The 27,199-nt window shown below is 42.7% G+C and overlaps 1 long non-coding RNA gene across 1 annotated transcript in view; it reads right to left on the bottom strand.

Moving 5' to 3' along the window:
- Window positions 1-1,336: 1,336 nt before the first annotated feature.
- The window catches only part of LOC143666636 (uncharacterized), a 33,625-nt gene continuing 7,762 nt past the window's right edge, over window positions 1,337-27,199 (bottom strand). The window contains exons 2-3 of the long non-coding RNA XR_013167713.1: window positions 2,524-2,694; window positions 1,337-2,262 (exon numbers count right to left, since the gene is read on the bottom strand). This is a non-coding gene — a long non-coding RNA (uncharacterized LOC143666636). The remainder of the gene's footprint in view (window positions 2,263-2,523; window positions 2,695-27,199) is intronic.

The following is a 27,199-nucleotide window of genomic DNA, read 5'->3' on the forward strand; positions in this document are numbered from 1 at the left end:
CCAAGAAACCATAAAAGCCATGTTCTTTAATCATGATTTAATATTGTAGGGTGGAATCTTTTTTATTAAGTTGCATCCATGGAATTGTGAGCCACCCAATTGAGGGCGGGACCTTTTGATTAGGTGGTTTCCATGGAGAGGTGTCTCTGCCCATTCAAGACGGGTCTTAATCTGTTTACTAGAGTCCTTTAAGAGGGAACCATTTAGGAAAAAGCTCAGAGCTGACCCATCAGAGACTTTTGGAGTTGCAGAAATAAAACACCCCCAGGGTAGCTGTTCGAAACCAGAAGCCAAAGGACCAGCAGATGCTAGCCACATGCCTTTCCAGCTAACAGAAGTGTTCTGGATGCCATTGGCCTTTCTTGAGTCAAGATATGTTTCTCTGGATGCCTTAGTTTGGGCATTTTTATGGCCCTAGAACTATAAACTTGTAACTTAATAAATCCCCTGTATAAAAGCCAACCCATTTCTGATTTATTGCATTCCAGCAACATTAGCAAACTAAAACAATATGGCTTTGGTAACTTGCACAAAGAGGAAGCCAGAGAAGTGTTATTTAGTGAGCCAATCAGATAAATTTAACAAATGTTTTAAGTGCATGACCTTTCAACATCTACAAGATATTTCTGAGAAAAAGAAATATAAAGAAACTTTACATACAATAAAATATGCTGGCTTTCTCACAAAAGAGAAATGCCTCCTAAGTAAATAAGATGCCATTTTCCTCTTATCAGAGCGGCCAGAATGATAAAGTTTGACTATATCCTGTAGAGTGAGGGGAGCTCTTTCATACATTATCGATACAATAAATTGGCATAACCTCTATGATGAGATATTTTTGAATATCTATCAAAATTATAAAAGCCTACAACTTGGCCCAGCAAATATACTTTTAGAAGTTTATTTTATAGATATACACACACCTGAGCAAAATGATGTATCTTCATCATTATTCTTTGCAGCATTGCTATTACAGACAAAATAATGGAAAGAACCTAAACTTCCATCATGGAACTTTATTTAAAGAATTCATAGCATATCCATACAATGGGCTGTTATGTAGCAGTGGGAAAAATTTAAGCTCAATTTTGCATACTGATATGGATAGATTTTCAGTATATATTATAGTGGAGGGTCCATGAAAGAAAGATTGCAGAATAAAACCTACAGCATGACACCACTTATGTAAAAATGTGTGTATGCATTTTTGTTAATGCATAGAAAAATGTCTGGTTTCCTGGAGTGCAAACAATAGTCTTTGTCAACGCAAATTATTCAAATGAATATGATTACTACATGGGTGCTCCCTCTGGGCATCGATGTTAGAAAATAGCCCTTGACAAATATTCCCAAAATCACAGAAATTTTTGGACCTGGAACAGTCCAACCCCCTTATTCTACGGGCGAGTAAATAGAAGCCAAGATTGTTTATTGCCAGAAACTGGATAGGAACTTGGGTATTTCCCACATGAGAAGAGCACACACTAAAACGTGCCTTTATTACTATTGCTACATCTTCTTAGAAGACTTCACACCTGTTCCACTCCCACCCCCACCCACCAAGGAAGCATCTCCCGTGCCAAACAAAAGCGAGAGAAGGAACTTCACTTCGCAAAGGTGAACGAAGGCTGTTTGGGAAATCAAGTGTGGTCTTTTGAATGGTTGAGGGTGATGCACCATCAGTTTAATTCCTATTCATTTGTGGTGCTTATTAGAGTGTCTGAAAATATAAGCTGTGTAATTGAAGCATTAGAATTGATTAATTGAAGTAGGCTTTTGGTGTAAATACACCTGGTGAGATTCTTCAAGGTAGGATTCTCTGCTAAGGTTTGAAGAAATTCAGACCTCTAAACACAGAGATAAGGACAATGTGGTGATTTTAAAAGAAGGCTGCAAATTTTTTGACACTCCTTCCATTGAATCTGGACGAACTTGTGTCTGCCTCAGGTTACAAAGTATGACAGAATTGATGTTATGTGATTTCCAAGTTTGGGTTGTAAAATGTCCTGCAGCTTCCACCTGGCAGCTTGCACTTGCTCTTGGATCCCTGAGCTGACATGTAAGAGTCCAACCACTGTGTGGGCACCCTGCTGAGAGGAAGCCCAACCCAAGCTCCATATCATCCCAGCCCAAATGGCAGGCCTGTGAGTGAAGAAGTCTCCAGATGGTTCCAGTTCCAAGCTACTTGAGTCTTCACTCTTCACACCTCCCCACTGAGGTCCAAGACAAGCTGACCTGGTATTCCCCGTCCAAAGTCCTGACCTACAGAATTGGTAAATGTAATAAAATAGTTACTGCTTTGAGCCAACTGCATTTGTGTGGTTTGTTATATATGGCAATAGATAACTGGAACAGATGGATCCTCTGACAATAACTGCCCAGTTTCCATGGCCCTTGAAGAAAGAGCTGCTTCAGAAATTAGTTTTGACACTTGAGATGATTTATCATCCTCTCAACGGAGCTACACCCTACTTTATTTGTACCTTATTCTAACTCTTCTAACTCATTTTTCTTCCTACTGACCTGTCTGCCTCCACCTCCACACTAGGAGATCCTTGATTTCACAGAGCTGTCTCTTCTTCATCTTTAGAGCCCCAAATCCAGTACAGGGCCTGGAACACAGAAGGAGTTCATCACGTGTCTGTTGGATGGATGATTGGCTCCATGCAGCAAGAGTTTCCCTTCTCTGAAGGCCTGGAAGACAGGTTTGCTAGTCATCAGAACTGAAAATAATCATAGATATTATCTTACTCATACCTTTATGTTCCCAGCCCAGAAAGGAGGAGTGAGAAAGCCAAAAGACACAGCAAGTTAAAGAACTAGAAGCAGAACATCCTGCCATTCTATGCCACACTGCCGCCAAGTTTCGGTGAGTCAAAGTGGGAGGCAGGAAAGCATGGTAGTTAGGGGCGTGGGCTCTGGAGATGGATAGACCTGACCCACGGTCCAGGCTGGCTAGCATCTATGGTATGTAATGGGTGGCCTGTCGGGGAAGAATAAAAGGGATTTCAGATTTCAGGTCCTCCCAGCTCCACTCCACCCCAGCCCCCCAACCCCCATGAAAGATAAATAGGTTTTTTGAGTTTCTAAGGTCTGAGTCCTTCCTAGCAGGTTCCCCATTCCTACGGTGAGGGGAAAAAGGAGTAGAATATGCTTTTTTAAGTTGAACAGTCTAAAATATATCAGGGTTTAGACATAAGGGGAGAAATTAGGGGAAGGGGAAAGTAGAAAGTGAATCTGCATCCAAGGAATTACCCTAGAGAGGACAAGACACTAGAGCCATCATTCTCAACCAGCACTATTTTGCCTCCAGGGTTCAAAGGCAATGTCTGGAGATAGGTTTTTTGGTCACATCTGGATGGCAGGAGGGCACTACTGGAAATTAGTGCCAGGGATGCTGCTGAACATCCTACAATGAGCAGGTCAGCCCCCCACAACAGATAATTATCCAGCCCAAAATGTCACTAACACTGACTTCAAAGAACCTTGGACAAGGCAAAGGCCAGCTGTGAGGGGCACCATCCAAGTTCCCAGGAGCAGTGGTTGGACTACAGGACCCATTCCTATGCCAAGGCCCAGAATGGCTCAAGGGTAGCCCACCCAAACTTGTGATGGGTCTTCCCTCTGCCTTCCAGTCCCCAAGTCAGGACACTCCCCTCAATGACCCCTCGGCATGAACAAGCTCCCAGAGATATGACTGGGGACAGGAATGGGGACAGCCCAGGACATGTCAATGCACTCTGAACTGGAAACAGGGACATCTCTATTACAACAGAAGGCAGAGATGTTTAAACAAAGTTCTCGAGGCCAGTCTGTGGCAGGAGGGGTGGAAGAGAACAGCATAACAGGGGGGGACTAAGCTGATGTATCCACTCTCTGGAAAGGCGTGAAAATGAAAGCGACTCCAACCACCTGCTAATGATCATGCTTATTTGGCTGCCTATGAGATGGTTTAAGAAATGGTTTGTAAATTTAATTTTTAATTAAGGCAGAAGTCCTTGTGGGGCCTCCAGAGTTCATGCATGAAATAGGGAAATATACTACTGGGGAAGGAGAGGGCTCATAGGGCTCCACGGCCTGGAGGAAGTGCTTATCGTAGAGTTCTGGCCATCTGGCAGCCTGCAAGGAAGCCCAAGGTTGAGATCACTAATGGGCTCTGCAAGAGCAATCAGTGCTAAACAACTCAACAGAGTCTCTTTGGAGCTCTAGAAAGCTATTTAAATAAAGACACTTTTCCTTCATCTCATGGTATTGGGCAACAAAAATAAAGAAAACATCTGCATTTTTGACTACTTCCTTGGGTTCCATGCCTTAAAGATGTGCCCCACTGCCCCACTTCACTAACACCATCACAGATATCCCAGGGGACTTTGAAAACTCCATGAATCGAATTGAATCTCAGTTTCTCCAAGTGGGACTGGTAATGCCCACACCTAGTTACCTCCTTGGCCATCTGGGGCCCCTATCTCAAGGGAGATGAAAGTGCTTTGAAGTAGCCATTCCTTGGCTGGTCCATCCTACTTACCTGATTCTCCCTGAGGTCTGGTAAGTAACCTGGTAAGAGGTTCTCCCTGAGCACCCTTTCACTTTTCAAGGTTGCTAAGGTAAGGAAATATGTTCATCCTGAGGGAAAGATTACATTTTCTCTCAGTTTGTGCACCTGTAAGATGCAGCTGAAAATTGTCCCAACTTCAGCACGTTGATGAGAAGACCAACACAGATCACAGGAGATAAACTTGAAATGATCAGAAAGGTGCTATTCCTTAGTAAGGGCAACAGCTGATACTATTTGCTCCACTAACAAGAGAGGCACATAGAGGCTCTTCAAGAAGGACCAGCGATATACCACCTAGAGAAACAAGGGATCACAGAACGGAAGCAGGCATTGGGGTCAGATAAACCTGGGCATGTCTCAACTCAGCCTGACCGTGGGATTTTTAACAAGTTCTTTAATCTCTATAAGCTTTGTTCAGTTTACTCAGCTGGAACATGAGGATTTTAAAAATTACTTTTCAGCGTTGATGATTGCATATAATGTATCTGCCTGCCACGTAGTAAGTGTTCAATAAATGATAACTATTATTTCCGTGTTGCTATCTTTTTCTAAGAAGAATGGCCTTCCTGAAGGGGACAGCGTTGCCCAAGGGCCGCATGAAGATAGATGAAGAAGAGGTGGGCAAAGAAGGGGAGAAGATTGGGTTTTGTATTCACAAATACTCCTTTCCCCAAAACAGGCCATTTATCAAAGTATTGCAGTCTTGTTTACCGTCAAAACACAAAGGCTAATTACATTTGAAGAACAAGAGCAAAAAGACAGTGTCTGTTCAATTAATGGGGAGCAAAAGGGGGCTCGCTAGCATACAATATTTTGGACATCAGAATGAAATGGTCTAATTAGTCATTGCTAGGTGCTCCTGATTGTCTGTTGCTTTAGAAGCAATTAGTCATCTGTAGCTTTTAAGCATACAATTTCAATTGTCCCATTCAGCAATACTTTCTGAGCATCTGCCTTATGTCAAGCACTGCACTCAACCTCGGTGATACAGCACAGTCAAGTGGAAGACAGATAGCTTGTCCCTGTAACAAGCATCTCAAACTTACCATGTCCACAAGACGGTTCTAGTTTCACCCAATCCCGTGCTCCTCCCCCATCTTTCACATTTCAGCAAAGGTCTCCACATCTGTCCAAGAGCTCTTCCTGAAAACTATTGAGTAATCTTTTATTTCTCTCTTTCTGTTAGATTTACATACTATTGGTTCTATTACTGTAATAGTTCTTGACTCTAACCACTCATCCACAGTCATACGGCCATTATCCCAGTCCATTACCCAAGTCCAATAACCCCATATCTTGCCTGGAGCCTCGACTAACTGGTTTCTCTGTGTCCATGCCTGCTTCTCACTGCCATCTGCACAGCAGCCAAGGTGACCTTTCAAAAGCATGAATCATGTCACATTATTCTCTACTTAAAACCCTTCAAAAAACAAAAAAGACAAACAGCCCAATGTTAAAATGGACAAAGGACCTGAATAGACATTTCTCCAAAGAAGACATACAGATAGCCAATAAGCATATTGAAAGATGTTCAGTCACTAGGGAAATGCAAATCAAAACCACAATGAGAAATTACCTCATACCCACTAGAAATGGCAACTGCTGAAAAATTGGAAAATAACAAGTTTTGGAGTGGATGGAGAGAAACAGGAACCCTCATACATTGCTGGTAGGAATGTAAAATGGTGCAGCATCATGGAAAAAAGTCTGGCACTTACTAAGAAAGTTAAACATAGAGTTACCATATGGCTTGGTAGTTCCACTTCTTATTATATACCCCCAAAGAGTTGAAAACAGGGACTCTGGATACCAAGGTTCATAGCAGCATTATTCACAATAGCCAAAAGTTGGAAGCAACCCAAGGATAACCAAAATATGGTATATACATCAAAGGAATATTAACCAGCCATAAAAAAGAATGAAGTTCTGATACATGTTACAACATGGATGAACCTTAAAGACATTATGTTAAATGAAGGAAGCCAGACACAAAAAGGACAAATACTAAATCATTCCACTTATATGAAATACAAGTACATAGAAACAGAAAGTAAACTACAGGTTACCAGGTGCTGGGGGGAGAGGAAATGGGGAGTTATTGCTTAATGGGTGCAGAGTTTCTGTTTAGGGTGATGACAGTTTTTGGTATGGATAGTGGGTGATAATAGCACAATATTGTAAATGTAATTAATGCCACTGGATTTTACACTTAATAGGTTAAAATGGCAATTATATATATAGAGAGAGATGATTTTATCAAACCGCCAAAAAATTAACTTAATAGAACAACAAAATCCCTCCAAGTCTTCCTGTCGCTCTTACACTGGAGTCCAGAATCCATAATATGCTGATATGGCCTACAGGTTCCCACATGCTCTGTCCCTGCCTGTCTACACTCCTGACAGCTTCCTGTGCTTTGGGTCCATCACGCCTTTTCTTGTCCCAGGCTTTGCACTTGTTGTTCCTTCTTCACTTGCCCTTTCCCCATCTATCCACTAGCCTGGCTCCTTCTCATCTGAAATGTTACTGCATTCAAAGAGAGAGCTTTCCTGACCTCACTGTCTAAGTGTCCTTTCCAGCTACTCTCCAGCTCATCACCTTACTTCTGTCTTTCCCAGCACTCACCTCCTTTGTTAAACAACCTGGTCACGTGTGGGTTCATGTGATGACATCCTCCCCCCTAGTCTCTGAGCATCATGATGGCAGGCTTTGTCTGTCTTGTTATACAGCTGTCCTCCTGGTGCTTTGCACAGTGCCTTGCACATCGAAGGCTGTCAACAAATACCAATTGACCCAATGAATGCGGGGAATAAATGTAATCATGGAGGGATGTGCACGGTTGTGTACAAGCTCAGAAGAGGACATGAATAATCTTCCAGAGAGGATGGAGCTTCCAATGAAATGTGGCATGAGCTGGATTTGAAAGGTTGAATAGGAATTTTCTAGATGAACAAGGGTAGAACAACAAGAGCAGGGATGAAGGGTACCAGATTGATAGATTGGAGGGTAAAATGCGTTACAGCCACAAAGAACAACTGAACAACAGACTCAGGCACAAGGTTGCCACAAGGGAGGGTGATGCTTTCATGTAACTCCGTGCTCAGCAACACCTCATCAGTCGGGTGATGGAAGAAAGAGCCAGGATGTTCCCAGATCACAACCAAACCAAATAAGGATCAATTCTCCAATATCTGGGAGTAGGTGATCCATGGTTAAAACGTAGCTATCCTGGAACCTCTCCGCGGGGCTCAGGAAACAGGAGACGATGAATAATATTTTCCGGTCCTGTGGTGGCCGGAGTCAGGGAGACCACCAGGCTGCCCAGCCATCAAGGGAAAAGATTCAGGCCCCAGCTAAATCATCTCATACCTCTCCCATCAGGACACCTGGGATTGAGGTTTGCTTTCTCTCCTCCAATCCCTCTGGGCTCTGCAATCAGTTTACACATCACTCTTGCTTCCTTGGTAAACCCCAGCAGAGATGTAAGCATGTCCTAAGTCCTACGGCCATGGTAACCAGGCAAATCTGTAAGCTGGCTGGTCAGTCTTCTATAAGTAAATATTGAACCCAAGTCTGAGCAAGTGGGGGAGTAGCAGGAACTGAGTCTCTACCCATGAGCAAGAAATAGAAAGATCTTGAATGCCACATGAAGAAAAATGGAATTTTATCCTTAAAAGTGTGGAAGGGTTTCAGGGCAAGGAGTGACCTAGATATGATGTGAGCAGGGCTGCTTTGGTTTCAGTGCACAGCACAGCTTGGAGGGAAAGATCCTGAAGGCAGGAGACCAGTGAAGAGTCTAAGAATGAAGCATGGAAAGAGTGGCTGCAGTTTGGAGGCCTATTTGGAAGGTGGAAATGATGAGGATGCAGGTGCTCATTGGATGTGGCAAGTCGATATGAGGGAGGAATCTGGGGTGACACCTAGATATTAACCTTACATCACTGGGTAAGTTTGGGCATTAATCAAAATAGGTAACATCATCAAAAGGATAAGTAAACTGAGGAAACTTCAGAAATTTTCTCAGTTTTCAAATTTCTGGTCAGGCTACCACTACTGCAAGGATTCCTATACCTCCTGGTGGTGAGGTACATTATCAGTTCTCAAGTATTTGTCCTCTCCCCTCACTCTTGCCAAATTTCCGGTAGGTGTAATCTATATTCCTATCTTGTTGTCACTGGGTTAAGCAGTCGTGGGACCTGCTTTGACCAGTTGAAGGGAGCAAATGGGAAATACACTATACCTAAGCTGAAGCTCTAAATGCACTCTTACGATCTGTTTCTGCTCCTCTTGAGTCTCTATCATCCAACAGGAGAACAGGCATATCCCAGTGCGATGGTCCACAGGCAGACATTTGGAGGGTGCCCCACCCAGCCCAGGAGAGCCATGGGTTCTAACATATTATAAATTAGAAATTTGCACATCTGGGAATTGGGAGATGTTTGCTGCTGCAGCTGAATCTGTCTATGACATTTCCAAAGTCTCAGTGACATCCACCAAATGACTTATCCTCCTCTCTGGTTCCTAATCCACTCATTGAAATTGTCCTAGTTGATTCCAAGCTCCTTTCCAGCTCAAAATCTTTTTTTTTTTTTCCCTAAAGGCTGTGTCACTGTTCTAGAACATAGCATTATTCTTGGGTTTGGGATCTTTTTTCCCTTTTATAAAGAAAAAGTTAATTAGGCAACTTCAACTTATATACTCTAGAGTTTGATGCCAAACTAGGATAAGAGCAGAGTGCAAAGGCCTGGAATGGCTAAACTGCTGCAGCAGAACTTCTATTCCGAAGACCCTGAGATTAAAAAAAAAAAAAAAATCCACAAAGCACAAACCTGCCGCATTCAGCTGCCTCAGTTATTTATACAAGCATTTTCCGATTCAAATTGCATGCTCAAATCAAATTTCCCTGGTTTATGCCTTCTTCAGCAATTACTTAAAGGCAGTTTACCTCTCTCTGGAGGAACATAGCAGAAAGGCCTATAGACAAAATCTCGTTGACTCAGGGCGAGATAAAGGAACTCCAGGCCTGGCGCTGCAAAAGTCACTTAGTCCCAGGGAAGTGAATGCTGATGGGCGTCCTGGCTGTTTTTCAGGCTAGCTGATGGGAAGGCATTCTCTAAACAGGAGGGAGAAGCCCTCAGAAATGGAAGAAGAGGGATAAGCCTTGGGGGTTAAGGGGGGCAGAGGAAGGGACTACTTCCTCTTTATGGAATTTCTTTGGGAGGGTAAAAAAGCCGACACCACTCACATTCCAAAGAGATTGAGAGAAGTCCGAAGGAAACAGGGAGAAAATAACCATTTCTGCACCAGAAAGTTTCTGGGTCCTAAGCAAGATCAGCCTACTACAAAACTATGAGAAGATTAAATTTATCTTCAGTGTACCCTTGACTTTTCCCCATTTGGGGGTATTTCTTATATTCCACCAAAGAAGCATCATTTATTCATTCATTTACTTATTAACTTATTTCTCTAGTTACTAACTCTTTCTTACATGTATGTACCTCTTCATTCAACTTAGGAAACCTTTTCTCCCTGATTTGCCTACCTGGCATCTACCTTTCCTTTTAGTAACAAACCAACATTTATTTGGGGAGATGGCCCCCCATGTTCCCATGACACGCAATAGGGGTGGTGGCACCCCCACTTTATTCCCTTCACAGACCTGACCAGTCAGAAAACTGCATTGTCTCAACTATGCAGTGTCTGGTCTGAGGATTGGCATGTGACCCACGTCCAACCAATGACAGCCTTCCCTGGAACTTTTGCTGAAAACAGCAGGAAAAAGGAGGGGAAATTCCAATAGCTTGCTGTAAATAAATTATGGAGATAGGAAGCATCAATATAGATAAAATATCTCTAGTTACCAGAGAACATATATTGGAACAAAGAGTCAGGACTGACTTTAGTCCTGAGTCTCTCATTTACTAGCTTAGGAACCCTTGGGCAAGTAACCTCAATGAGTATATCTCCTCATCTGAAAAATGGAGATGCTAGTGACCATCTAATAGACTATGAATATGCCACTCTCTCTCTCTCCCTTGAGAGTGGCTAGAAGTAAAGAATTTGAGAAGGTGGAATTGCAAGATAGAAGCATCCCAGATTCCTGAGTCGCTGTTCAAGATGGAAAGCCATGGAGAGCTGCTCAGATTGTGACGTGATAAAGAAATATGTCTCTGTTGTATTAAATAAGAAATGTGGAGGTTATTTCACTGCAAAACTCGCAGAGCATGGCCTGACTAATATTATAATCGTGCGTTCAGTTATTCACAGTTACCTAGAAAGTCTGTGACATGAAGTCATTTTGCCAAGGCACAGCTTTGGACTGTGTTCTGAGGCAGGTGTATGGTAATGTAGAAAGCAGATGTTATTTCCACTGCACACCACCCACCTTTTCCAGAACACCGGTAGTTTATGGTAACAAGAATATTTGAAATTGAGACTATTCCTCTAAACCACCATAAATAATGTAAAGATTATGGAATAATCTCCGTAGGTCATCAGGAAAAGATAAAGATCAAGAATCCAGCCACAAGAAAAAGGGAAATCTGGACAAACCACTTGAGATAATGGCATAGTAAAAAGAAGATAAACAGAGAAAAGCCGGGTTGAAGAACTTAGAAAAAAAAAAAAGATGAATGAAATCACTATATTGGTAATATCCACTGCAATAGGGGGGTGTATATGCATTGTGATTAGAATTATGAGCTTCGGAATTAGTTTAATGCAATGAGGATTAAATGCAAAGATTTGATGCAATCGAGTTTGATTTTCATTTCTGATCCTGACTAGCTATGTAATCTTGAGCAAGTTGCTTTATTTCTCAGCCTGAATTTTCTATCTGAAATATGAAGATTAAGAGAGTCCCTACTTCATAGCTGTAAGAATTAAATTAAATTATCCATGTAAAGTTCTTAGTATAGTAAGAGCTAAATAAATTGTCATGATATTATTGGCACTGTAAAAGGAAAAGTGGAAAATGAGGGCTATCTGGAGGAGAGGAAGGAATTAAAGGAGAAAGATGATGGTATGCTAGTTGGGGTGGGGGACTAGCAATGAACAAGAACAGAAAGGAAGCATTATGTAGAAGACAATGCTTAGCCAAGAACAGAAGCTGTGATTCCTCACTTCTGAAGTGAGACCTAGTCTGAAATCCATAAAGGAGGAGAAGAAGAGGGGTTGAGAGCAGAGAGAAGAATTAAAGAAAATGAAAAATGGGTCTTCTGCCAGTGATTTGTAAACCCCAGAAAGAGAAGGAGAAATTTAGGAAAGAGGAAGAGAACAGAGACAGAGATGAGAGGGGAAGTAAACCACAGGGAATCAAAAGAAGAGCGTTCAAAGGAACTCTGGAAGGATGAAAATGTAGAAGCACAACCTAAAGTAGAAATATATAAGAGAAATATCCTAAAAACACAGAACAGGAGAAAGCCTAATGCTTGCACAGGTCCTTGAATCCCAAAAACTCTCTAGAAACCAAAATTATTTTTGTTGATTTGGCACAAATCCATCTGGCAGCAAGCTTTGACCTGGATTGACATGAGGCTATTTATAAGCTTTATTTATTCCACCTCCCACTTAGCATGAATGTTCATATATTTCATTGCAGACATAAACTGATCATCACCTGCAGTGCTGCTGCAGGTCCCACTGAGAGTGGGGCATTGTGAAATACATGTCATATCTACCCCATTGCCTTCATAATTTCCATACTATTCTGAATTTTATAACATATGGCCCAAAACTTTTGGATCAGAGATTATGGACTTACATTAGAAGACACAAGATCGATATAAAGAGAGAAACTTGTACATAGTAATGAACTTGATGAGTGTTTACAACATACCAAGTGCTGTGTACTCAATAACTCATTTAATCCTCAGGTCCCATTTTATCTTCTTTTTATAGACATAGCAAAGAAGGTGTTTCCATTTGCTAAAGCTGCCAAAATGCAATATACCAAAAATGGGTTGGCTTTTAATAATGGGGATTTATTAAGTTACAAGTTACAATTCTAAGGCTATGAAAATGTCCAAATTAAGGCATTCAGAGAACAATAACTTGACTCAAGAAAGGCCAATGGTATCCAGGGTTCCTCTGTCACATGGGAAGAAACGTGGCTGCATCTGCTGGTCTTTGCTCCTGAGTTGCATTGAGTTCAGCTTCTGATTCCAGTGGCTTTCTCTGTAGCATCTGTGTCTTGTGGGTCCACTCTTAGCATCTCCAGGGCATTTCTCTCTCTCCGGGCACTGTATCAGTTCTCTCCAAAATTTCTCTGGGCGTTGTTTTTTTTTTCTCTCTCTCTCTAAACATCTCCGGGCTCTCTCGGCTTTTCCTGTCTTTTTATCCTCTCACAAAGGACTCCAATAAAGAGATTAAGACCCACCTTGAATTGGGTCAGTTATATCACCATGGAAAACGACATAATCAAAAGGTCCTGTCCACAACAGGTCTGCACCCACAGGAATGGATTAAAAGAACATGGCTTTTCTAGGGTACCTAACAGTTTCAAACCAACACAGGAGGAGGCTGGGAGAAGGGAACTAACTTGCCCCCAGTTCACATGCAGCAAGTAGAAGGTAGAATTTAGGAACTGAACTCCGGCTGTAGGACTTAACCACTAGACTATACTGCACCTCTATTAAGTGCAGAAAAAGAATGGAAATAAATGTTTCCTAGGCCCTTCCCACATATAAGTTATTCTGAGACATGATTTTGCATAATCTTCATCATAAATCAGTGTCCCTCATCTTAGGAGTTAAGCACCTTGCCCAAGGTGTCACAGTTAACTGGTCAGACACCCGAAACATTGTTCTCTCTACTGATTATGACAATATCAAAAAGAGCTTGTGGGTCTTTTTGAACTGGTGGTTCAGTGGTAGAATATTCACCTTCCATGCAGGAGACCCAGGTTCGATTCCCAGACCATGCACACACCCCCCCCCCCAAAAAAAAACTGGGGAATCAGTCCTTTTAAAATAAAGATTCTCTGGGTTGGTAGTAGTGATTATGCCAGGGAATGGGTTTTGGAGAGGGGTACTTTGGTACCCCACCATCTCCATCTGCAATCCTTCCATCTCTTCATATGGACATCTCCCATCTCTTTCTTAGATAAAGCACTATAGAAATGAAACCCTTAGCCCAAACCTTCCATCCAATTCAACCACTGCCCCTAAGTCCATTTTCCATTTTAGGAATTCTGAAACTAAATAACAGAAATAAAAAAAGCTAAAAAGAATATCATAATCAGGAGAAAAATTGCCTGGAGGATAAAATATAAAATCAAAGGGAATGAAGGGATAAAACAAATATGCTGAAATAATAAAAATTCAGCAAGGAATTGATATGCAAAGTCTGTAAAAATTGATGGCGGGAAAGAAGCTGAGGACTTCTCTCATAATTTTACAAAACCATGTGAGATTCAAGTTAATAAGAGATGACATGGAGCCCAGAGACCTGTGTCCTTCTCTTGCCTCCAGTTTGATCTTGAAAAAGTTGCTTAACTTCACTTAACTTGATCAAGTTTCTTGCAACCAAACAACTCTCAGCAATGTGCCTCTGTGTGTGTTTAAATGCAAAAGGACACTGTCAACTCTTATACCATATTAATGTTTCCAACCGGACCATAGGTGGAACATTTTGAACATATTTTTGAACATATTTATCTGTCTGAATACTTCAAATGAGCACGTTTGCTTTATGCTCTAAATATAGCAACATACACTTCCTTCTGGGTGTGTTTTCCAAGGCAAAATATTTTGTCTGTAAATACATGCCAATTCAGTGTTTCAAATGGCTTTTGTTTGTTTGTTTTAACCATTTGGCAACAGTATGCTTTAGAGGACTAGTTGTGGGTATAAGTCAGGATGAGGTAGTTGAGGATACGATAACAAAAATTCCAAAAACAATCACTTATTTCTTGCTCAAGGTCCCTCCTATAGTTTTTTAGGGCAGGCTCAGGTAATAATAATCAAATGCAGGAATATGACAGAGAAGATACCATCTCAAACATTGCCAGTCACCACGCCAGTGACGAAGGAAAGATGCTAATGGATGGTGGCTGAGTGTGTAGGGTGAGTTATGCAGCCAAGAAAAAAATATTTTTTTCTTAATCCATTCGGGTGGGTGTGAATCCATTATAGATAGGAAATTATGAAGATGCTATTTTTAGTTAAGATGTGGCCTTCCTGTTACAAAGACAAGTTACACGTCAATGGAACCTGGAAGAGAAATGAGAGGATATTGCCATATGATGGGAAAGCAAAGAACTCAAGGACTGCCCAGTCAGAACAACACTGACCCTGGGAGGAATCAAGTTTTCTAACCTCTGAAAACAGGAGCCAATAAATTCCCATTGCAAAGTCAAATCCATCGTGTGGTAGTTGACTTCTTCACCTGGAAACTAAGACGCTCACTCACTGTCCATTGATTAGAACTACTTAGCAGGCTTCACTCACCCACAAGGGGTCAGGAAGATATTCCAACCATGAGGGAAGAATCAAATGTTTGTTTTGATCCATATTAATGCCTCCCATCTTATAAGCAAACGTGACCTGATGCTGCAGTTACTGAGTCACAGCCCACACAGGTGAGCAATTCAACTTGTCAACTGAGAAGGGAACTTACTTCCAATACCTAAAGGGTCAGGAAACGAAGATGGGTAAAAGAGGAAAGACACAAGGAAAAGGAGAATTGAAAGGTGTCTAACACACACTTGGAGATGAAGATTGATTATATATATAATTCTTAATTCCAAACTCAGGAGGAAAAGGAAAATCACTTTCTATATTTTATTTAAATCAATATCCTTAGGCTCTAAGCCCCCACCTCTGAGCAGATGGAAGTTTAGCCTCACTTACTCATGGCTGATGCAGAGGACTAATTTTGTGTTGCACTAGGCATTATGGAGGTCACCCCAAACATTGGTCCACTCAGGTACCACCAGGTGCCCCCTGCTTTGGTTTCCATGATGCCTTCAACTCTAGTGGTTCTACAGCTTCTAGATCATGCTTGGGACACCAGGATCCCCAGCAGACCCAGGCACCCAGTCTCCCTGGGAGCACCTCCAGCATTCCCTTGAGCTTTTGCCCCTCCTGGGAACACTGCCAGAGAACACACACCAGAACCTACAAACCCTTCTCCCTCCACCTCGCTCCAGTTCCTCCTTCTTCCAGGACACTGAGCATCACTGGGCTTGGACTTCTGCAAAAGATAGGAAACACCATTGCCTTTAGACTCCTTCTGCCTTATGACTGTCAAAATTCCTGAATAATGAGATAAGGGGGCAAGCTACAAGTATATATTAAGAGGAAAGTGCTTCAGGAGGAGGAAACAGAATGACAGAGAGGCTGAGGTGGGAGGAGAGAGCAGTGTGGCTCGAATGGAGTAAGTTAAGTAGAAAGCAATAGAAGATGAGACCAGATTAGTAATTGAGTCCAAATTAAGCAATTTAATGGCTATCATTCGTAAGTACTTACTAACTACATGCAAGACAGTTCTAAACTCCTCATAACAACTCTACAAGGTGTTACTATTATTACTTCCATTTTACAGATGAGGAAATTGAGAGACAGTATGGCACAGTTTGCCTGAGCTAATGACAATGCCAGGACCCAAACTCAGGCAGAAGATTCCAGAATCTGAACTCCTAAACACTATACCACACTGCTTGCCAAAAGGACACAAAAAATGGGGAAAACCTGGCTACCTGGTGGCAGGAGAAAAACATAAAATAAAAGGAGATAAATGCATATCCTTTTTCAAAAGCATCCTTCTAAACAAGTATACACGTGTTTGACTTATTTATCAAGTATTCATAGCATGCTCATGCCATGCTAATGATAGACGATAGAGGTAAAACAACAAAGGAAACAGACAAGGTTCCTACTCATGTGAACTTACATTGCATTTCTGAGCATGTGTCATATTCAAAACACTCAGAAAGAGAAACTAATTGGGCTAATTAATCATAATCCTATATAGAGACAAGGTTCTCATATAAGACCATCTCACTGACTGCTTTTTTAAAAGTATTTTTATTGAGAAATATCCATACACGTACAGTCAATCATATTATACAATCAATGACTCGCATGGCTGTGTATTCTTCACCATGATCATTTTTAGAACATTTGTATCACTACAGAAAAAAAAAAGAAAAAGAACTCATGCATCCCATACCCCTTACCCATCCCTCTCATTGAGCCACAGTATTTCAATCTAACCAATTTTTACCCTTTATCCCCCCTATTATTTATTTACTTTTTATCCTTATTTTTTTACTCATCTGTCCATACCGTGCATAAAGGAGCATCAGACACAAGATTTTCAGAATCACACAGTCACAATGTAAAAGCTATATAGTTATGCAATTGTCTTCAAGAATCAAGGCTACTGGAATACCATCAACAGTTTCAGGTGCTTCCCTCCAGCCACAGAAACCAAAAAGGGGTAACTATATAATGCATAAGAATAACTTCCAGGACAACCTCTCAACTCTGAAATCTCTCAGCCATTGAGCGATTTCAGCCACTGAGACTTTATTTTGTCTCATTCATTGACTGCTTTTGACTCCACTGTCAGTCCCTGCCCAGTCACCTGTGACCAGGTGGCGGTTCACCTAACTCCAGCATGGCAACTAAACATGATGCTCAGAAGGAAGTTGTGGGTGTAGAGAAACATTGAGTCTATTGATACCATTCCAATAAAAATGGAGTCTTAAAATTCCATCTCCGTTACACTATGGAGCCATTTGACAGAAGCTCATGGAGAAGCATCAATTTTTAGAAGAAAAAACTCACAGATAAAGAAACACATAGTTATACAGAATTGGAACTGCCAACCCCACAATTAGACTCAAGTCCCTTTACATCCCAGACAAGGCTCTGTAAAGACCGGTTACAGGAGATGCATTGCAGCCCAATTGCCAGCTTTCAGTACCATCTGCTCCCTTTGTGTGAAGTATTGTAATTTCATACAAGTGAAAAGTATAAACAAATTTATTTCAAAAAGGTTCCATTAATAAAGGAAACTGAAAGGCGAAAGACAAATTCATCTGATTTCCTGGTTCTGATTTATCATGCATTGGTGAACAAACAGGGCTCTTTGATGCTTGAATTGAGGTGATGCTTTGAAATCACTGCCCCCTCATCGGCTTCCAGAAGGACTGTTTTGCTAGACAGTAGGATTGATTGGCTAGTGCCTCTGGCTAACAGATAATACTGTTGTTACTTTTTAGCTAGTGGAATTGAGTTTGGTTTGACCAGCTAAGAGCTGAAACTGTTTATATAGCTGTTTCCCAGCATAACTGGAATTCTTCCTTTCCATCTGTCACTGCTTGATTATTTTATTATTGCCCATGATGTCATTATTTTTTGCTGCAGTTGATTTGGCATGAACTAAGTCCATTCCATTCTCTCCACCATGTGTGGCTTATACAACATTATTGAAAAAAAACAGCTTAGAGAGCTTGATTGATGGAAGTTACTGAGTATGAATCACTAAATCTGTTTTTCAGCAGCTGTTTCATGGTGCATCATCTCCTCACTCTCCCTTCCCTTTTTAATGTCATGCAGGGTCTTTTGAACCTTGAGCACCAAAGAGAAAAATCCAAAGGTCCAGTGATCCTCATGAGCTTTGAGACATAAGAAGTTATATTTACTGGTCTATATCTTTCTGGCTTGAGTTTTCATGGGAGAAGAGAAATTGAAGCATCTCTGAGTGGCTCTGGGTTCAAGCAGAACAGCTTTGGGAACCTGATGACTAAGTTCAGTGTATGGCAGTGAAGAGGGGCATTCTCTCCATTGCAGCAGAGGATGGCAATAGCAGCATACTGCAGGGACAGTGGCACATCTGTAAAAGAGCCACAATGTCCACTCTGCCCAGCAGAGTGACAGGGAATCAGAGTTGTCATGAAATACCCAAGCATCCATACAGAGAAGAGTTGGTGCCCTTCAGTGATTTGTAGAAAGCATGTCTTAAGAGGAGAATTGAATTAAAGGACCTGAGTGGTTCCTCATATGCAAGAAGCATCCCTGTAGAACTCCTGGAGACAAATGAAGGAGAAGTTAAGGGAGTCTTAGAAATTCAATAGGCCGTGCCCTCGATCTTGGGGCTTACCCTTATGAAACTTATTCCTGCAAAGGAGAAGATAAGCCTACTTATAATTATGCCTAAGAACCATCCCCAGAGAACTTCTTTTGTTGCTCAGATGTAGCCTCTCTCTCTACGCCAACTCAACAGGTAAACTGACTGCCCTCTCTCTTACATGGTCCATGACTCCCAGGAATATAAGTCTCCCTGGCAACATGGGACATAACTCCTAGGGGTGTAAATCTCCCTGCCAATGTGGTACATGACTCCCAGGAGTATAAGTCTCCCTGGCAACATGGGACATAACTCCCAGGAGTATAAGTCTCCCTGGCAACGTGGGACATGACTCCAAGATGAGCTGGGATTCAGTATCAAAGGATTGAGAAATCCCTCTTGATTGAAAAGGGGAAAAGAGAAATGAGGAATGAGACAAAAAGTTTCAGTGGCTGAGAGATTTCAAACAGAGTCAAGAGTTATCCTGGAGGTTATTATTATGCATTACATAGATATACCCTTTTAGTTTATGGTACATTGAAGTGTCCGGAGGGAAGTACCTGAAACTGTTGAACTGTATTCTAGCAGCTTTGATTCTTGAAGATGATTGTATAGCTATATAGCTTTTATAATTGACTGTGTGATTGTGAAAACCTTGTGTCTGATGCTCCTTTTATCCAGAGTTTGGACAGATGAGTAAAAAAATAAGGATAAAAAGTAAATAAATAATGGGGGGACAAAAGGGTAAAAAATTGGGTAGATTGAAATGCTAGTGGTATTTCAGTGAGAGGGAAGGGTAAGGGGTATGAGACATAGACTTTTTTCTTTTTTTAATTTCTTTCTCTAGAGTGATGCAAATGTTCTAAAAATGATCTTGGTGATGAATACATAACTATGTGATGATATTGTGAGTCATTGATTGTATACTATGGATGGACTGTATGTTTGTGAAGATTTCTAAGTAAAGATATTTTTTTAATTAAAGAGTGAGGCTTAGATCCAGCCTGTATTATCTGGACATCTTCTCACTACTCTACTTTCTGTTGCTATAGATTTGTCTATTCTGGACATTTCATATAAATGGAATCATACAATATGTGGTCTTTCGTGACTTCTTTCACTTAGCATGTCTTCAAGGTTCATCCATGCTGCTGGGTGTATCAGAACTTCATTCCTTTTTATGCTGGAATAACATATTCCATTGTAGGGGCACATCACATTTTGCTTATCCATTCAACAGCTGATGGACACTTGGGTTATTTCCACCTGTACATTTAGCTTAAAACAACTTTATTTGTACTAACAAGCTAGTGAGGCCTGAGATATTTGACTCACTTGTAGTGATTTGGGTTACTCACAGTGAATAATTAATGTTGGTTAAGAAGAAAAGAATTATTGAAATAAGATAAAGAGGAGGAAAATCTATTTTACATCGCTGATCTTCCTAGAGTCAGGCCCTATGAAGGCATAATCTAGACTAAGCTAACTAAAGCACCTGGGGTTATCACAGCTCTGCACTTTTATTTTAACTACCACAGAAGCTGTCCCCTGTACAGGAGGGATGTGTGAAAACCCAATCATAAACATCTGCCAACTCAGTGCTGAAATTTATCTGTGCCAAGATTTATTGGTTCCATCCCGAAAGAAGAAGGCAGCAAAGTTTCACCCCAAGGCTGCTTGGGCAAAGCTAAACCAACTGTAAATCACCCAGCCTGCTCTTAGCATATACCAGCCATGTCCAGTCAGAGTCCTTTGGCTCCTGGGTGTAATGGAAAAAATCCTGTGGCTTATAATGTTGGTCTGGACCATGCCTGGAACCTTCCAAATGCCAGCACTGACCTGGAGTAGGCAAAGGTCCCTCCATAGACGGACTGGGATTAGTATAAGTATGTGTCACTTTGAAAAACCCAAATGCAATAGAAAGGTTTGATGTGAATGAAATTAAATTCTTCACAATAAGAACGTCAGCCAGATACCAACTAGTAGGTGGGTAACATAAGTTCTCACCACCTGAGAAGCAATAATTTAAGGTTGAAAGGCTGAACCTGGAAAGTTAGCCAAGGCACTCCCAGGAGGCTGAATTTGGAAATCAATTATCAGGAGGGAGAAGCTGGAAGTGCTGGCACAACTTAGCTGTGGCAGGCAGAGAGGAGCATTTGACTGATGGTGCTTATTTGATACCAGGTAGCATCTGAATGTCTCCACCTCTGTTTTAACTTTGTGGAGAAAAATTGCTACAGAGGAAAGAGAGACCTAGACTAAACAGGGGGAAAAAATCATTCCCCAGAAAATTTTAGAGAACTTAGGGAAGCATAAATGACACTCTGCCTGGCAGTAGCAGGGCTGTCTTGCTCGGGCCACTCTCTATTGATCCACTTACACTCTTAGGACGCGTCCTCAGTGCTGGTACTTTGGGTCTGGATGACATAACGAGAGGAGCTGCTTGTGGAGCAGAGGAAATGATCATGTTATTTGAGAGTCAGCTTCAGAGCCCCTTTAGATCTGTGATCTTAACAACTGGGCTAAGAGGCCCTAAGCAGTAAGAATCATTTGCAGTACAGGAATTCTCCTGCTTCTGGGAAGCTGAAGGGGCATCACGGCTCTGCCGAACAGGCTGGGGTGCTTAAGAGCCCTGCTGCGCCTCTACTTCCTTCTGGGCATATCCCTGGTGACCTGAAATCTTCGTCACATCTAATTAGACCAGGAATTAGCACCTGAGGCAAATGTAGCCCTCGATGGGATGGAGAAGGGAAGACAAGGGACAAATGAGGTGGCCTGGGGGAGAGTCCTGCCCCGCGAGGCTGCTGTGTGCTGGAGAATGATCAACTCCGCAGCTGCTGGGGGTGTTGGCAGCTCACTGAGGCTGTCTGGGTGCCGCCACCTGCAGTGCAAAGAGTCTCCACACCCAAGGTCATGATCCCTCCTCAAGGGCAGACACATCCAGCATGAGGTCACTGTCAGGGTGTGAAAGAAAGCCTGAGCTGCTTGACCAAAAGGGGACAAGTCCCAAGGGCTCCCCCAGCTCCAGAGCTCCCCCTAGCACTGGTGGGGGCCTTTTTGAAGACTGCACCACGGATTAGCACCTCTCTCCAAGCAGCCTCGTTTTCTTCACGTCTCCAAGGATGCTGATCCCAAGAACTTGCCCCAGTAATCCTCCTGCATACAGATCTCCCACTCACAGCCCCTTGCCAGAGAACACCATCTCAGAAATGGTCTTCGTTTGCCAAGACTGTTGCAACAAATACCACGGGTTGGGAGCGCAAACAACAGGACTTTATTGTCTCACGGTTTGGGAGGGTAGAAGTCTCACTTCAGGCCGTCAGCAGAGCCCCACTTTCTTGGAAGTCTGAGGCATTCTGCTGGTGGCTTCCCAGCCCTCCAGCTCTCAGTGTCTGCCCCCATCACATGCCATCTGCCTCATTCTGTCTCCCACTCCTGACCCTGTCCAGGTTTCCTCTGCTTATAAGGATTCCCATCATATTAGAATAAGGCTGCCCTGATTAAGTTTGGCCTCATCTTAACCAATAGAATCTTCAAAGATTCTATTTGCAGATGGGTTCAAGCCCACAGGCCCAGGGGTTAGGATGCAAACATGTCCTTGCAGGGGCCATGACTCAATCTGTAACAGGCACCATCCAAGCTGATCTTTCATCTTAGTAAGGCTGAGTTGAGACAGACAGAGGGTGAGAGGATGGGATAGAGGCCAGGGGCCCACAGAGAGAATGCAAAGAGCAGGAGGCCGTGAGGCAGAAGACAAGGCAACAGCAGCTATGAATACACAGAAGCCACAAGATGGCAGGAAAGGCAGTAGGCAAAGGGTGTTGGAGAAGCTACGCCATGGAAATAGCAGCAGGACTGGATGAGGGTATATTATCCCCTCCCGTGGGGGTGACTGTTGGAGTTTTTGTTTCCTTACTTCCTTAGGAGGTGTGTCAAGCTCATGCCCCAGACATCTGGAGGGTGCCTCTGTTTCTGAAAGACCCCATCCCAATGGCATAATGGCTCAGAGCAGAGGCACTGAAGTCAAGCGGACCTGAGTTCAAATCCTTATTCTGAATCTTCCAAGTAATGTGACTTTGGGCAAGAGCATGAGCCTCAAGGTCATCGTCTTTATGATGGGGGTGGTTTGGGCAAGATGGCACAGCAACCCAGAGAGGTGGGTTTTGCCGTCACACAGATTAGACGCTGTTGCCCACAAAAACTCGAAGTTGGTTAAGTTTCCTAACCTCCTTGAGCCCCAGTTACCTCATCTGAAAAATGGAAAATAATAGTGCCTTCCTTGTTGTATTATACACAGATTTAATGAGCTAATCTTCCAGCATTCCTAACACAGTAAGTTCTTAATAATTGGCAGCTATATCATTATTGTTCTCTTTAACTCTGGTTAAAACAGCCACAGTTTTGTTAGGAAATTTGTATGGGCTTTTAAAATCGTTTCCTTAGGGGAAAGGAGTATTGGCCTAGACTTAAATCACAGTGATACAGAAAGGAATCCCCCTACCATTTTCAGAAGACACGTAGCTCTATGTATTAAAAAGCCAGGGCACAAATCAAAATCTGACCTCCCACTGTTCTCTGGGTTTAGCTGAAACAGCTGAAGGCCAAGTCCAGGACTTAGATGGACGTTTCTGCCCAAGTCCCCTGGCAGGAACTCCTCCTGGCTCCAGATTTTAGAGCAATAAATAAGGCTTAGAGGCAATGTCCTGGTAGGGGCGGCGTCTGGCAGAGTGGCGGGCTGGTGGGGACTAATGCGCCACCGCAAGGGGCCGAGCCTGCATTTCTGTTGCTGTCATAACAAACAGAGCCACAAATGCCAGGAAAAGCTTTTATTTTCTCCTTGTCGCCTCCTTCCCCCCCTCTTCCCAGCTGCTTTCCTCCTTATTTTTCTTGCCTTTGCAGCTCATTGTCCCCTATGCAACTGGCCACATCACCTGCTTGTTTCCCATTTATCTGTCATTCTCTCTGTCTCTCTGTCTCTCTTCTCATTCTTGCTGTATTTCCATCTCGTTGTGCCCCCTACTCTTCTGTTCTCTAGATTCTCTCTTCCCTTCTCTCTACTCCTACTTCCCCCCCTCCCATCTCCTCTCCCTCCATCTCTTCCCCTTTTTTTCTCTCTCCATCTCTTGTTGTTTCTCTTTTTCTTTATCTTTTTGTTTCTCCCTGTTCTAGTTCGCTAGCTGCCAGAATGCAACACACCAGAGATGGATTGGCTTTCAATAAAAGGGGATTTATTTAGTTAACATATAGTTCTTCAGAGGAAAGGCAGCTAACTTTCGAATGAGGTTCTTTCTTATGTGGGAAGGCACAGAGCACAAAAAAATCTCTGCTGGCCTTCTCTCCAGGCCTCTGGGTTCCAACAACTTTACCCCTGGGGTGACTTCTTTCTGCATCTCCAAAGGCCTGGGCTGAGCTGCAAGTGCTGTGATGAGGAATGCTGAGCTAGTTGTGCTGTGCTACGTTGAGCTCTCCCATTTAAGCACCAGCCAATTAAGTCAAACATCATTCCTCGCAGCAGTCACGCCTCTCAGCCGACTGCAGATGTAATCGGTAAAAGTTGAGGTTCAGGTACCATTGACTCATGTCCACAGCAAAAGAACTAGGTACCTTCACCTGGCCAAATTGACAACTGAATCTAACTACCACATGTCCACCCCTTGTCACCTTGGCAACTATACATATCACCTTAAACAATATTAAGGTGCAAAAAATTCTCTTCTGGCTGTGGGCCTGTGAATCTCAAAACAAGTTGTCTGGTGCCAATATGCAAAGGAGGGAGAGTCACAGGCTCCATAGGGAGAAACTGGAAGGAAAACCTGCAAGGCAAACACCATTGGATTTCAAAGTCTAAAAGTCATTTATCCTTCAGCTTTAGAAAGTGGCAGGCCCACCCTTTCCAAGGGCCTATGCAGTGGCCAACCTCTTTCCAAATCAACCTCAGGTAACATTGAGGAGACCACCTTTTTCTTGGCTCCACTCTCTCCAGGCATCGGGGCCACACCTGGGCTCTCTGCCATTTCTGGGGCACATGCTCAACCCCTCCATGTGGTGGCAGCCAGGCTCTCCCCAGTCCCCAAGGAGCGTGCTGTACCTTCTCAAAGGCCTGAGGCAGCACAACTCTTCAACTGCAACAAGGTGGGAGACTCATCCTCACCCTTCAGCATAAAATCACCCTCTCCATGTATATGGGTAAGTCCACTCTCCTGGCTGAGGTTTCTTGGCTTCAGACCTGAGCTTCCATGGTTCTCACTCTGTAAACTCCAATTTGTCCCTTTTGTGTCCCTCTTTGTCCAGATTGGCAGTGGTTCCGTTTACACCACAGTCTCTTCAAGCGCTCCAGGACTTCTCCATCATTCTCTTCACAGTTCCTCCAAAATCTTCCCCTTAGCCATCCAAAATAACATTCCATATCTGGTATTTGCAAACTGCAGCAGCACCTCACTCCCGGTACCAAATTCTGTTCTAGTTTGCTAGGTGCCAGAATGCAACACACCAGAGATGGATTGGCTTTCGATAAAAGGGGATTTATTTAGTTAACATATAGTTCTTCAGAGTAAAGGCAGCTAACTTTCCACTGAGGTTCTTTCTTACATGGGAAGGCAGAAAGCGATCTCTGCTGGCCTTCTCTCCAGGCCTCTGGGTTCCAACAACTTTCCCCAGGGTGATTTCTTTCTGCATCTCCAAAGGCCTGGGCTGAGCTGTGAGTGCTGAGATGAGGTATGCTGAGCTGCTTGGGCTGTGCTATGTTGTGCTCTCTCATTTAAGCACCAGCCAATTAAGTCAAACATCATTCATTGCAGCAGGCACACCTCTTAGCCCACTGCAGATGTAATCAGCAACAGATGAGGTTTACGTACCATTAACTCATGTCCACAGTACCAGAACTAGGTACCTTCACCTGGTCAAGGTGACAACTGAATCTGACTACCACACTCCCTGTTGTCTTTCCCTCTTGTGTTTTTCTATTACTCTTTCTCTCTGTATGTCCTGAGTTCTGTGTATCTGTCTCTACCTTCCTGTAGCTGTGTATCTCTCTGTCTTTCTGCCCTTAACTCAGTTTTTTTCTCTATCTCTGTGTCTTTTTCTCTTTATGTCTTGGTCTTTCCACTAGTCCCTCTCTCTTTGTCTCTCACTCTTGGGTCAGGAAAGAGGACAGATATGCACTAGGGTCTGGTTAAAATAGCCACAGTTTCATTGGGGAATTTGTATGGGCTTTTTAAATTGTTTCTTTAGAGGAAAGGAGTATTGACCTGGACTTAAATCACAATGACGCAGAAAGGAATCATCCTACCATTTTTAGAAGACACGTAGCTCTGTGTATTAAAAAGCTAAGACACAAATCAAAATATGACCTCCCACTATTCTCTGTGTTTAGCTGACTCCATGCTCTCACATATCCAGGGCTGACTCAACCACCTGGCATCTAGGTCCACAAGGTACTAAGTGAGGGGAAGGCAACTTGAAGATCTGGGCTGTTGAGTGGCTCAGGCCCCCAGGCCAGTCTTTCAAGACTGTGGCCACCTTCCCTCTGCCATCATTGTTAAGATGGACAGCACAAAATTTTGTAGGGCTGCCAACCCCTCACACTCTTGAATGCCATGAGTCTCTGAGTTTCAGCCAGTTGAGAGAAAGGGGAGAGATAGCCCTGTAGCATTGAGATTCTGCTGGGGCTTCAAAGCTCGCTTTTCCCCATGAGCAGGGCTGCTGCTTCTTGACAGACAGCAAGAAATGCAGGGACAGGGAGCTTGATATACACATAGAACTAAGAATCAGGAGTCATGGGTTCTATCACCAACCTGCTGTGTGACCTTGTGCAAGTCACTTGTATTCTCTGAATCTCAGTCTCTTGCCTATGAATTGAGGCTCTTTAACAAATGTTTAAGAACATGGATCTGGGACAGTCATGCCTGAGTTGAAAGCTCAGCTCCACCCAGGGCTGACAGTTAACCAGGATGCCTCTCTACATCGAGTAGTTGCTAAAATATTGATATAGTTCCCTTCTGGTTGGCTAACAGTCTCTTCCCTGGCACCCAGACTCACCCCCACTATCACTCTGGCTCCTCCTCCTTCTAGCCCTTATGAATAAGAAACTAAAGGGTTAATACCTGGCATACCCAAGAGTCTACTCAGCCCTCCTCCTTTCTGACTGGACAATGCCTATGCTTTCCAGATGTCTAAAAATATTTTAATATCACCCCTGTTTCTATCACTTTCTAATTGCAAGATAACAACAGACCTGATCTCTTAGCACAGTTGTAAGGATTAAAAGGTGTAATCCACATAAAACACTTCACACAGTGCTTAGCACACAGTAAACAAGCAACAAACGGGAGCTAATATTATTAGGGAGCCAAATAGTGGATATTTGCTCTATGCTAGGTACTGTTTGAAATGCTTCAAATGTGGTCATTCAATCTCCACAATGATCCTTTAAACAAACACTCTTATCATGCCCATTTTACTGAAAAGCTAGAGAAAGATTGCTTCATATTTTTTTTCCAGTGGTTCCACATTCTCACCAGCATTTGGTATTGTCAACTTTTAAAAATTTGAGCCATTTAATAGGTGTGT

The sequence above is a fragment of the Tamandua tetradactyla genome, chromosome 23, assembly GCF_023851605.1.
Source record: "Tamandua tetradactyla isolate mTamTet1 chromosome 23, mTamTet1.pri, whole genome shotgun sequence".
NCBI lineage: Eukaryota > Metazoa > Chordata > Mammalia > Pilosa > Myrmecophagidae > Tamandua > Tamandua tetradactyla.